A 15,684-nucleotide genomic window follows, 5' to 3' on the forward strand; every position below is an offset into this window, starting at 1 on the left:
TTATATCATTCCTTCTGTACATGCCAGGCCATTGTTGACCACTGGTTTGATCTCTGACACACTCAAACTGTGCAGGACGCCATGTTATATCATTCCTTCTGTACATGCCAGGCCATTGTTGACCACTGGTTTGATCTCTGACACACTCAAACTGTGCAGGACGCCATGTTATATCATTCCTTCTGTACATGCCAGGCCATTGTTGACCACTGGTTTGATCTCTGACACACTCAAACTGTGCAGGACGCCATGTTATATCATTCCTTCTGTACATGCCAGGCCATTGTTGACCACTGGTTTGATCTCTGACACACTCAAACTGTGCAGGACGCCATGTTATATCATTCCTTCTGTACATGCCAGGCCATTGTTGACCACTGGTTTGATCTCTGACACACTCAAACTGTGCAGGACGCCATGTTATATCATTCCTTCTGTACATGCCAGGCCATTGTTGACCACTGGTTTGATCTCTGACACACTCAAACTGTGCAGGACGCCATGTTATATCATTCCTTCTGTACATGCCAGGCCATTGTTGACCACTGGTTTGATCTCTGACACACTCAAACTGTGCAGGACGCCATGTTATATCATTCCTTCTGTACATGCCAGGCCATTGTTGACCACTGGTTTGATCTCTGACACACTCAAACTGTGCAGGACGCCATGTTATATCATTCCTTCTGTACATGCCAGGCCATTGTTGACCACTGGTTTGATCTCTGACACACTCAAACTGTGCAGGACGCCATGTTATATCATTCCTTCTGTACATGCCAGGCCATTGTTGACCACTGGTTTGATCTCTGACACACTCAAACTGTGCAGGACGCCATGTTATATCATTCCTTCTGTACATGCCAGGCCATTGTTGACCACTGGTTTGATCTCTGACACACTCAAACTGTGCAGGACGCCATGTTATATCATTCCTTCTGTACATGCCAGGCCATTGTTGACCACTGGTTTGATCTCTGACACACTCAAACTGTGCAGGACGCCATGTTATATCATTCCTTCTGTACATGCCAGGCCATTGTTGACCACTGGTTTGATCTCTGACACACTCAAACTGTGCAGGACGCCATGTTATATCATTCCTTCTGTACATGCCAGGCCATTGTTGACCACTGGTTTGATCTCTGACACACTCAAACTGTGCAGGACGCCATGTTATATCATTCCTTCTGTACATGCCAGGCCATTGTTGACCACTGGTTTGATCTCTGACACACTCAAACTGTGCAGGACGCCATGTTATATCATTCCTTCTGTACATGCCATGCCATGCCATTGTTGACCACTGGTTTGATCTCTGACACACTCAAACTGTGCACTGGCAGGACGCCATGTTATATCATTCCTTCTGTACATGCCAGGCCATTGTTGACCACTGGTTTGATCTCTGACACACTCAAACTGTGCAGGACGCCATGTTATATCATTCCTTCTGTACATGCCAGGCCATTGTTGACCACTGGTTTGATCTCTGACACACTCAAACTGTGCAGGACGCCATGTTATATCATTCCTTCTGTACATGCCAGGCCATTGTTGACCACTGGTTTGATCTCTGACACACTCAAACTGTGCAGGACGCCATGTTATATCATTCCTTCTCTGTACATGCCAGGCCATTGTTGACCACTGGTTTGATCTCTGACACACTCAAACTCTGCAGGACGCCATGTTATATCATTCCTTCTGTACATGCCAGGCCATTGTTGACCACTGGTTTGATCTCTGACACACTCAAACTGTGCAGGACGCCATGTTATATCATTCCTTCTGTACATGCCAGGCCATTGTTGACCACTGGTTTGATCTCTGACACACTCAAACTGTGCAGGACGCCATGTTATATCATTCCTTCTGTACATGCCAGGCCATTGTTGACCACTGGTTTGATCTCTGACACACTCAAACTGTGCAGGACGCCATGTTATATCATTCCTTCTGTACATGCCAGGCCATTGTTGACCACTGGTTTGATCTCTGACACACTCAAACTGTGCAGGACGCCATGTTATATCATTCCTTCTGTACATGCCAGGCCATTGTTGACCACTGGTTTGATCTCTGACACACTCAAACTGTGCAGGCCGCCATGTTATATCATTCCTTCTGTACATGCCAGGCCATTGTTGACCACTGGTTTGATCTCTGACACACTCAAACTGTGCAGGACGCCATGTTATATCATTCCTTCTGTACATGCCAGGCCATTGTTGACCACTGGTTTGATCTCTGACACTCAATCTCTGAAGGACGCCATGTTATATCATTCCTTCTGTACATGCCAGGCCATTGTTGACCACTGGTTTGATCTCTGACACACTCAAACTGTGCAGGACGCCATGTTATATCATTCCTTCTGTACATGCCAGGCCATTGTTGACCACTGGTTTGATCTCTGACACACTCAAACTGTGCAGGACGCCATGTTATATCATTCCTTCTGTACATGCCAGGCCATTGTTGACCACTGGTTTGATCTCTGACACACTCAAACTGTGCAGGACGCCATGTTATATCATTCCTTCTGTACATGCCAGGCCATTGTTGACCACTGGTTTGATCTCTGACACACTCAAACTGTGCAGGACGCCATGTTATATCATTCCTTCTGTACATGCCAGGCCATTGTTGACCACTGGTTTGATCTCTGACACACTCAAACTGTGCAGGACGCCATGTTATATCATTCCTTCTGTACATGCCAGGCCATTGTTGACCACTGGTTTGATCTCTGACACACTCAAACTGTGCAGGACGCCATGTTATATCATTCCTTCTGTACATGCCAGGCCATTGTTGACCACTGGTTTGATCTCTGACACACTCAAACTGTGCAGGACGCCATGTTATATCATTCCTTCTGTACATGCCAGGCCATTGTTGACCACTGGTTTGATCTCTGACACACTCAAACTGTGCAGGACGCCATGTTATATCATTCCTTCTGTACATGCCAGGCCATTGTTGACCACTGGTTTGATCTCTGACACACTCAAACTGTGCAGGACGCCATGTTATATCATTCCTTCTGTACATGCCAGGCCATTGTTGACCACTGGTTTGATCTCTGACACACTCAAACTGTGCAGGACGCCATGTTATATCATTCCTTCTGTACATGCCAGGCCATTGTTGACCACTGGTTTGATCTCTGACACACTCAAACTGTGCAGGCCGCCATGTTATATCATTCCTTCTGTACATGCCAGGCCATTGTTGACCACTGGTTTGATCTCTGACACACTCAAACTGTGCAGGACGCCATGTTATATCATTCCTTCTGTACATGCCAGGCCATTGTTGACCACTGGTTTGATCTCTGACACACTCAAACTGTGCAGGACGCCATGTTATATCATTCCTTCTGTACATGCCAGGCCATTGTTGACCACTGGTTTGATCTCTGACACACTCAAACTGTGCAGGACGCCATGTTATATCATTCCTTCTGTACATGCCAGGCCATTGTTGACCACTGGTTTGATCTCTGACACACTCAAACTGTGCAGGACGCCATGTTATATCATTCCTTCTGTACATGCCAGGCCATTGTTGACCACTGGTTTGATCTCTGACACACTCAAACTCTGCAGGACGCCATGTTATATATCATTCCTTCTGTACATGCCAGGCCATTGTTGACCACTGGTTTGATCTCTGACACACTCAAACTGTGCAGGACGCCATGTTATATCATTCCTTCTGTACATGCCAGGCCATTGTTGACCACTGGTTTGATCTCTGACACACTCAAACTGTGCAGGCCGCCATGTTATATCATTCCTTCTGTACATGCCAGGCCATTGTTGACCACTGGTTTGATCTCTGACACACTCAAACTCTGCAGGCCGCCATGTTATATATCATTCCTTCTGTACATGCCAGGCCATTGTTGACCACTGGTTTGATCTCTGACACACTCAAACTGTGCAGGACGCCATGTTATATCATTCCTTCTGTACATGCCAGGCCATTGACGACCATCATTCCTGGCCAGGCCATTTTGATCTCTGACACACTCAAACTGTGCAGGACGCCATGTTATATCATTCCTTCTGTACATGCCAGGCCATTGTTGACCACTGGTTTGATCTCTGACACACTCAAACTGTGCAGGACGCCATGTTATATCATTCCTTCTGTACATGCCAGGCCATTGTTGACCACTGGTTTGATCTCTGACACACTCAAACTGTGCAGGACGCCATGTTATATCATTCCTTCTGTACATGCCAGGCCATTGTTGACCACTGGTTTGATCTCTGACACACTCAAACTGTGCAGGACGCCATGTTATATCATTCCTTCTGTACATGCCAGGCCATTGTTGACCACTGGTTTGATCTCTGACACACTCAAACTGTGCAGGACGCCATGTTATATCATTCCTTCTGTACATGCCAGGCCATTGTTGACCACTGGTTTGATCTCTGACACACTCAAACTGTGCAGGACGCCATGTTATATCATTCCTTCTGTACATGCCAGGCCATTGTTGACCACTGGTTTGATCTCTGACACACTCAAACTGTGCAGGACGCCATGTTATATCATTCCTTCTGTACATGCCAGGCCATTGTTGACCACTGGTTTGATCTCTGACACACTCAAACTGTGCAGGACGCCATGTTATATCATTCCTTCTGACCATTATAGGGTGACTTATAAATACACGGACAGGTTACACCATCACAGGGTGAATGATCTATACACGCACAGGCTACACCCTCTCAGGTTAAACCGCCACAGGGTGAAACATCTATACAAAGACAGGTTACACCATCACACGGTAAGTCATCTATACACGGACAGGTTACACCATCATGGGGTGAGTCATCTATACACGGACAGGTTACACCATCACAGGGTGAGACATCTATACACGGACAGGTTACACTATGACATGGTGAAGCATATATACACGGACAGGTTCCACCATCACAGGGTGAGACATCTATACACGGAAAGGTTACACCATCACAGGGTGAGTCATCTATACACGGACAGGTTACACCATCACGGGGTTAGTCATCTATACACGGACAGGATACCATTACACGGTGAGTCATCTATACGTGGACTGGTTACACCATCACACGGTGAGTCATCTATAGACATAGTGGTTACAGCATTACAGGGTGACTTATATATACAATGACAGGTTACACCATCACAGGGTGAGTCATCTATACACAGACAGGTTACATCATGACAGGGTGAAGCATCTATACACAGACTGGTTACACTATCACAGGGCGAGTCATCTATACACAGACAGGTTATATCATGACAGGGTGAAGCATCTATACACAGACTGGTTACACTATCACAGGGTGAGTCATCTATACACGGACAGGTTACACCATTACACGGTTAGTCATCTATGCGCGGACAGGTTACACTATGACATGGTGAAGCATATATACACGGACAGGTTACACCATCACAGGGTGAAGCATCTATACACAGACTGGTTACACTATCACAGGGTGAGTCATCTATACACAGACAGGTTACATCATGACAGGGTGAAGCATCTATACACAGACTGGTTACACTATCACAGGGCGAGTCATCTATACACAGACAGGTTACATCATGACAGGGTGAAGCATCTATACACAGACTGGTTACACTATCACAGGGTGAGTCATCTATACACGGACAGGTTACACCATTACACGGTTAGTCATCTATGCGCGGACAGGTTACACTATGACATGGTGAAGCATATATACACGGACAGGTTACACCATCACAGGGTGAAGCATCTATACACAGACTGGTTACACTATCACAGGGTGAGTCATCTATACACAGACAGGTTACATCATGACAGGGTGAAGCATCTATACACAGACTGGTTACACTATCACAGGGCGAGTCATCTATACACGGACAGGTTACACCATTACACGGTTAGTCATCTATGCGCGGACAGGTTACACCATCACAGGGTGAGTCATCTACACACAGACAGGTTAAGTTATCATAGTGTGAGTCATCTTTACACAGACATGTTAAACCATCACAGGGTGAGTCATCTATATTCGGTTAAGGTTACACCATTACATGGTGAGTCATCTATACCCTGACAGGTTACACCATCACAGGGTGAATCATCAATATCCAGACAGGTTACAGCATCACACGATGAGTCATCTATGCACAGACAGGTTACACCATCACGAGGTGAGTAATGTATACAGAGGTAGGTGACACCATCACAGGGTGAGTCATCTATACACGGACAGGTGACACCATCACTCGGCGGGTCATCTATAGACATTGAGGTTACACCATCACAGGGTGAGTCATCTATACGCGGACACGTTACACCATCACCTGGTGAGTCATCTATACAAAGACAGGTTACACCATCACACCGTGACTCATCTATACACGGACAGTATACACCATCACACGGTGACTCATCTATACACGGACAGGTTACACCATCACAGGGTGAGTCATCTATACAAAGACAGGTTACACCATTACAGGGTGAATCATCAATATCCAGACAGGTTACAGCATCACACGATGAGTCATCTATGCACAGACAGGTTACACCATCACGAGGTGAGTAATGTATACAGAGGTATGTGACACCATCATCACAGGGTGAGTCATCTATACACAGACAGGTTACATCATGACAGGGTGAAGCATCTATACACAGACTGGTTACACCATCACAGGGCGAGTCATCTATACACAGACAGGTTATATCATGACAGGGTGAAGCATCTATACACAGACTGGTTACACTATCACAGGGTGAGTCATCTATACACGGACAGGTTACACCATTACACGGTTAGTCATCTATGCGCGGACAGGTTACACTATGACATGGTGAAGCATATATACACGGACAGGTTACACCATCACACGGTGAAGTCATCTATACACAGACTGGTTACACTATCACAGGGTGAGTCATCTATACACAGACAGGTTACACATCATGACAGGGTGAAGTCATCTATACACAGACTGGTTACACTATCACAGGGTGAGTCATCTATACACAGACAGGTTACATCATGACAGGGTGAAGCATCTATACACAGACTGGTTACACCATCACAGGGTGAGTCATCTATACACGGACAGGTTACACCATTACACGGTTAGTCATCTATACGCAGACAGGTTACACTATGACATGGTGAAGCATATATACACGGACAGGTTACACCATCACAGGGTGAAGCATCTATACACAGACTGGTTACACTATCACAGGGTGAGTCATCTATACACAGACAGGTTACATCATGACAGGGTGAGTCATCTATACACAGACTGGTTACACCATCACAGGGCGGAGTCATCTATTCACGGACAGGTTACACCATCACACGGTGAGTCATCTATACACGGACAGGTTACACCATCACAGGGTGAGTCATCTATACACAGACAGGTTACACCATCACAGGGTGAGTCATCTATACACGGACAGGTTACACCATCACAGGGTGAGTCATCTATACACGGACAGGTTACACCATTACATGGTGAGTCATCTATACCCTGACAGGTTACACCATCACAGGGTGAATCATCAATATCCAGACAGGTTACAGCATCACACGATGAGTCATCTATGCACAGACAGGTTAAACCATCACAGGGTGAGTCATCTATATTCGGTTAGGTTACACCATTACATGGTGAGTCATCTATACCCTGACAGGTTACACCATCACAGGGTGAATCATCAATATCCAGACAGGTTACAGCATCACACGGTGAGTCATCTATGCACAGACAGGTTACACCATCACGAGGTGAGTAATGTATACAGAGGTAGGTGACACCATCACAGGGTGAGTCATCTATACACGGACAGGTTACACCATCACTCGGTGAGTCATCTATAGACATTGAGGTTACACCATCACAGGGTGAGTCATCTATACGCGGACACGTTACACCATCACCTGGTGAGTCATCTATACAAAGACAGGTTACACCATCACACCGTGACTCATCTATACACGGACAGTATACACCATCACACGGTGACTCATCTATACACGGACAGGTTACACCATCACAGGGTGAGTCATCTATACAAAGACAGGTTACACCATCACAGGGTGAATCATCAATATCCAGACAGGTTACAGCATCACACGATGAGTCATCTATGCACAGACAGGTTACACCATCACGAGGTGAGTAATGTATACAGAGGTATGTGACACCATCACAGGGTGAGTCATCTATACACAGACAGGTTACATCATGACAGGGTGAAGCATCTATACACAGACTGGTTACACTATCACAGGGCGAGTCATCTATACACAGACAGGTTATATCATGACAGGGTGAAGCATCTATACACAGACTGGTTACACTATCACAGGGTGAGTCATCTATACACGGACAGGTTACACCATTACACGGTTAGTCATCTATGCGCGGACAGGTTACACTATGACATGGTGAAGCATATATACACGGACAGGTTACACCATCACAGGGTGAAGCATCTATACACAGACTGGTTACACTATCACAGGGTGAGTCATCTATACACAGACAGGTTACATCATGACAGGGTGAAGCATCTATACACAGACTGGTTACACTATCACAGGGTGAGTCATCTATACACAGACAGGTTACATCATGACAGGGTGAAGCATCTATACACAGACTGGTTACACTATCACAGGGTGAGTCATCTATACACGGACAGGTTACACCATTACACGGTTAGTCATCTATGCGCGGACAGGTTACACTATGACATGGTGAAGCATATATACACGGACAGGTTACACCATCACAGGGTGAAGCATCTATACACAGACTGGTTACACTATCACAGGGTGAGTCATCTATACACAGACAGGTTACATCATGACATGGTGTGAAGCATCTATACACAGACTGGTTACACTATCACAGGGCGGAGTCATCTATACACGGACAGGTTACACCATTACACGGTTAGTCATCTATGCGCGGACAGGTTACACCATCACAGGGTGAGTCATCTACACACAGACAGGTTAAGTTATCATAGTGTGAGTCATCTTTACACAGACATGTTAAACCATCACAGGGTGAGTCATCTATATTCGGTTAGGTTACACCATTACATGGTGAGTCATCTATACCCTGACAGGTTACACCATCACAGGGTGAATCATCAATATCCAGACAGGTTACAGCATCACACGATGAGTCATCTATGCTCAGACAGGTTACACCATCACGAGGTGAGTAATGTATACAGAGGTAGGTGACACCATCACAGGGTGAGTCATCTATACACGGACAGGTGACACCATCACTCGGCGGGTCATCTATAGACATTGAGGTTACACCATCACAGGGTGAGTCATCTATACGCGGACACGTTACACCATCACATGGTGAGTCATCTATACACGGACAGGTTACACCATCACACGGTGACTCATCTATACACGGACAGGTATACACCATCACAGGGTGAGTCATCTATACACGGACAGGTTACACCATCACAGGGTGAGTCATCTATACAAAGACAGGTTACACCATCACAGGGTGAGTCATCTATACACAGACAGGTTACACCATCACACGGTGAGTCATCTATGCACAGACAGGTTACACCATCACGAGGTGAGTAATGTATACAGAGGTAGGTTACACCATCACAGGGTGAGTCATCTATACACGGACAGGTTACACCATCACTCGGTGGGTCATCTATAGACAGAGGTGAGGTTACACCATCACAGGGTGAGTCATCTATACGCGGACACGTTACACCATCACATGGTGAGTCATCTATACAAAGACAGGTTACACCATCACACGGTGACTCATCTATACACGGACAGTATACACCATCACACGGTGACTCATCTATACACGGACAGGTTACACCATCACAGGGTGAGTCATCTATACAAAGACAGGTTACACCATCACAGGGCGGGTCAACTATACACGGACAGGTTACACAATAACAGGGTGAGTCCTCTATATATTGTCCAGGTTACACCATCACACGGTGAGTCATCTATACACGGAAAGGTTACACAATAACAGGGTGAGTCATCTATATATTGTCCAGGTTACACCATCACAGGGTCAGTCATCTATACATAGACAGGTTACACAATAACAGGGTGAGTCATCTATACACGGACAGGTTCCACCATCACAGGGTGAGTCATCTATACACGGACAGGTTACACCATCACAGGGTGAGTCATCTATACACGGACGGGTTACACCATCATACGGTGAGTCATCTATACACAGACAGGTTACAACATCACAGGGCGAGTCATCTATAGGCTGACAGGTTACACCATCACACGGTGACCTATTTACACGGAGGGTCGGTATCTATAGACTATAGGTGACAGGTAGAGCATCACACGGTGAGTCATCTATATACATAGGGAGTTACACCATCACTGACTTATATATACACGGACAGGTTACACCATAACAGGGTGAGTCATCTGTATACGGACAGGATACACCATCACAGGGTGAGTCATCTATACACAGACAGGTAACACCATGACAGGGTGAATCATCCATACACGGACGGGTTACACCATCATACGGTGACCTATTTACACGGACAGGGTAAACTATCACAGGGTGAGTCATCTATAGGCTGACAGGTCACACCATCATAGGGTGACAGGTCACAGCCATCTATACGCGGACAGGTTACAACATCACACGGTGAGCCATCTATACACGGACAGGTTACACCATCATGGGGTGAGCCATCTATACGCGGACAGGTTACACCATCAAGGGGTGAGCCATCTATACGCGGACAGGTTACACCATCATGGGGTGAGCCATCTATGAGCCATCATATACGAGGACAGGTTACACCATCATGGGGTGAGCCATCTATACGCGGACAGGACAGGTGAGCCATCTATACGCCGACAGGTTACACCGTCATGGGGTGAGCCATCTATACGGACGGACATCAGGTTGAGCCATCTATACACGGACAGGTTACACCATCATGGGGTGAGCCATCTATACGCGGACAGGTTACACCATGAAGGGGTGAGCCATCTATACGCCGACAGGTTACACCGTCATGGGGTGAGCCATCTATACGCGGACAGGTTACACCATCATTGGGTGAGCCATCTATACGCGGACAGGTTACACCATCATGGGGTGAGCCATCTATACACGGACAAGTTACACCATCATGGGGTGAGTCATCTATACACGGACAGGTTACACCATCACACGGTGAGCCATCTATACGCGGACAGGCTACACCGTCACAGGGGGAGTCAGTAACAGACACACTGATTGACTTACCTGTTTGGACAAAACACCATGTTGTGGAAAAGTATTGCAACATACACTAGAACTGTAGTCTGTATTAGTACTTCCTGAAGATACCTTGCAAAGGGAAGATGTTCTTAGCAGTTGGTGTCGCAAGCTACTCTTTACAGCTGATGGTATTAGGTAAACACAAGGTGGTCCTTATCGACAATAATTTCATAATTTTATGATAATTTATGTGTGTCTAATACAATTATTTTTTTGTGTGCTGTAGAATGATACACGCAGTTGACTGGTTCCCAACACTTCTCCACCTGGCTGGGGGTCGACCAGGTAAGTGAGATTTGTTTATATGTATGTGTGTATACGTATGTTCGAGTGAGTGAATGAGTGGCACAATTTAAGACTTATTCCAACAATGCCAGCACGTGGGATACTAATGATGAACAAATTGACTAGACTTAGCATATGTTTATGACGGGTGTCACCTAATAAGCGCACCTTTTCAGGAACACCTGGTAGCATCACTATCTCATAGTAGTCATCATATCGTAAGGTGACAATGACTGGATTGTCTGGTCTAGACTCGATTTGTTTTCAAATAACATTGTACAGCTGTCATACTGCTGAAACAAATACATGCTCCTGTTTCAGTAACAACTGCACAATCGATTCTACTTTTAGCAGACATTTCTTATGGATGTGGAAAGGGTTTTGTCACTTCTATTCCCACATGTTATACATATCTGTAATTAACAAAATATGAATCGGATTATTCATAAATAGAGTATGACCAGTTTCCATTAACTACCAGCACTCAGAAAACCTTGTTTTGAGCTGGTTATGATAAATGATAATTTGTGTAGGGTAACTGTTCTGTGTAGGTAGGCAAGCGCCACTGGTTTCTTTTTAGCGTTCTTCTTGTGGGAGCGACACTAATTGCTTGTAATCACAGACCCCGGCTTGGATGGCGTGAACCAGTGGGACATGCTGAGTCGGAACTCGCCCAGCAACAGGCAGGAGTTTGTGTACAACATAGATGACCTCGCGAAGAACTCAGCCATCAGGTCTGTAGCCAAGCCAGAGTCTAACATGTCTCCGATAGCCCTAGGGTATTATATGTCTAGAGATGAGAGGTTATGAGTAAAAACACTAGTCTTTCTGAATGAGACTCAACTGCTTAGTATGTTTGCATGTTCCGTCAGCCTTGAGCATTTTACACAATGTATAGTGAAATTGAGGTACTGACGTCTAGTTCAGAGCTACAGCCTTAAAAGAGATTGACTAGAAGCACTGGAGTTTTACTTGTCCTCGGTACTGTTTAGTAATCTTCTGGCGAGTATGAATTTCAATGGCTGCCTTACCATGTACACTGACAACATTCATCCAGCGATACTTGGTGAATACCAATATAGATAAACTGACGATACATTCAACAATTTCCTGTCCTGGGTCCAGATCCAGAAAGCGTTCGTAACGTTACGACCTGCCGTAACTTATCATAGGCTTACGAATGTCGCAGCGCTACGAACGTTTTGTAGATCGGGAACCTGATCGGAGTAATGTGTGCAGTGTGTGATCTCTGGGTGATGATCTATGTTGCTCAACCTAGGTATGGGGATCTGAAGCTGATATACGGAAAGCCTGGCGACTACAACGACTGGCACCCATTGACGAAGTTGGATGAAGGTACCCAAGTGGACGAAACGAAATGGCCTTTATACCAGCTGTATAACATTACAGGTACACCTGTAAATACAAATCATATAAAGATGTCACTGAGGTTAATTTTGTAGATTTGTAGAAGGGAGATGTGTTTCCAGCCATAAACTCTCTTCCTTAAGTGTATCACTTTTAAATGTCATTCAAAGACCTTGAGTTTCCAAGTTTCCAAGTTTCCAGTCTGGATTCAACAGATCAGATTATAATCTGTGTTAACAGGAGTGGATTTTAAGTAGAGTAATATTTCCAAGGCAAAAGAATAATTGGACACCACATTCAGAAGTGCACAAATGGGCAGTATTTCATATGCCATCAGAGCATTCAGCAAAACGAACATTTCTTTCCTAAGGTTTGTCAGCATTATATCAACAAACACAATACTCAGACATAGGTCCCTACACCTTCAGCGTTATATCGACAAACACAATACTCACACATAGGTCCCTACACCTTCAGCGTTATATCGACAAACACAATACTCACACATAGGTACCTACACCTTCAGCGTTATATCGACAAACACAATACTCACACACAGGTCCCTACAACTTCAGCGTTATATCGACAAACACAATACTCACATACAGGTCCCTACACCTTCAGCATTATATCGACAAACACAATACTCACATATAGGTCCCTACACCTTCAGCGTTATATCGACAAACACAATACTCACATATAGGTCCCTACACCTTCAGCGTTATATCAACAAACACAATACTCACACATAGGTCCCGACACCTTCAGCGTTATTTCAACAAACACAATACTCACACATAGGTCCCTACACCTTCAGGACCGCCTCCGTGGTGTAGTGGTTAGAGCGTCCGCCCGGAGAGCGGAAGGTCGCGGGTTCGATCCCCGACCGCGTCATTCCAAAAGACGTTAAAATATGGTACTTGTTGGTCCCTGTCTGGCGCTCGGCATTAATAGGTACAACAAGGACTGGTCGGCTCGGAGTCAGTATAATGTGTCTGAGTGGGGTATTTCTGCTTCACTGCGGCAAGGTATCTCAGTGAGCTAGCACTATAAAAACAGCTTCAGTATGGGCTAGTACAAGCAGCCGCACATATACGTACACACGCATGCACGTCGTCATATGAGCGAAATATTCTCAAGCACGACGTTAAACCCAATTTCACCTCACCTACACCTTCAGCGTTATATCAACAAACACAATACTCAGACATAGGTCCCTACAACTTCAGCGTTATATCGACAAACACAATACTCACATATAGGTCCCTACACCTTCAGCATTATATCGACAAACACAATACTCACACATAGGTCCCTACACCCTCAGCGTTATATCAACAAACACAATACTCACACATAGGTCCCGACACCTTCAGCGTTATTTCAACAAACACAATACTCAGACATAGGTCCCTACACCTTCAGCGTTATTTCAACAAACACAATACTCACACACAGGTCCCTACACTTTCAGCGTTATATCAACAAACACAATACTCACACATAGGTCCCGACACCTTCAGCGTTATTTCAACAAACACAATACTCACACACAGGTCCCTACACCTTCAGCGTTATTTCAACAAACACAATACTCACACATAGGTCCCGACACCTTCAGCGTTATTTCAACAAACACAATACTCACACATAGGTCCCGACACCTTCAGCGTTATTTCAACAAACACAATACTCACACACATAGGTCCATACACCCTCAGCGTTATATCAACAAACACAATACTCACACACAGGTCCCTACACCTTCAGCGTTATTTCAACAAACACAATACTCACACATAGGTCCCGACACCTTCAGCGTTATTTCAACAAACACAATACTCACACATAGGTCCCTACACCTTCAGCGTTATATCAACAAACACAACAAACCTTCAGCGTTATTTCAACAAACACAATACTCACACACAGGTCCCTACACCTTCAGCGTTATATCAACAAACATAATACTCACACACAGGTCCCTACACCTTCAGCGTTATATCAACAAACAAAATACTCACACATAGGTCCCGACACCTTCAGCGTTATTTCAACAAACACAATACTCAGACATAGGTCCCGACACCTTCAGCGTTATTTCAACAAACAATACTCACACACAGGCCCCTACACAATGATGAGGGAATGTTTTAACTCTACAACAGCTTGCCATGTCTATCTTGGTGACAAAACGTCAACTAAGCAAATTGGTCCTAAGCACGTGTGATGCATACATACATACATACATACATACATACATACATACATACATACATACATACATACATACATACATACATACATACATACATACATACATACATACATACATACATACATACATACATACATACATACATACATACATACATACATACATACATACATACATACATACATACATACATACATACATACATACATACATACACACACACACACGCACGCACGCATACATACATACATAACCCATGCTTGTCGTAAGAGGCGACTAACGGGATCAGGTGGTCAGGCTCGCTGACTTGGTTGACACATGTCATCGGTTCCCAATTGCGCAGATCGATGCTCATGCTTTTGATCACTGGATTGTCTGGTCCAGACTCGATTATTTACAAACCGCCGCCATATGGCTGAAATATTGCTGAGTGCGGAGTAAAA

The 15,684-nt window shown here is 45.0% G+C and overlaps 1 protein-coding gene across 3 annotated transcripts in view; it reads left to right on the forward strand.

Annotated features, from left to right (window-relative positions):
• The window catches only part of LOC124286414 (arylsulfatase B-like), a 121,323-nt gene that overhangs the window by 86,007 nt on the left and 19,632 nt on the right, over positions 1 to 15,684 (forward strand). The gene's annotated exons all lie outside the window — the stretch shown is intronic.

This window comes from Haliotis rubra, unplaced genomic scaffold (genome assembly GCF_003918875.1).
Source record: "Haliotis rubra isolate DU_JTF1 unplaced genomic scaffold, ASM391887v1 Scf382, whole genome shotgun sequence".
Lineage (NCBI taxonomy): Eukaryota > Metazoa > Mollusca > Gastropoda > Lepetellida > Haliotidae > Haliotis > Haliotis rubra.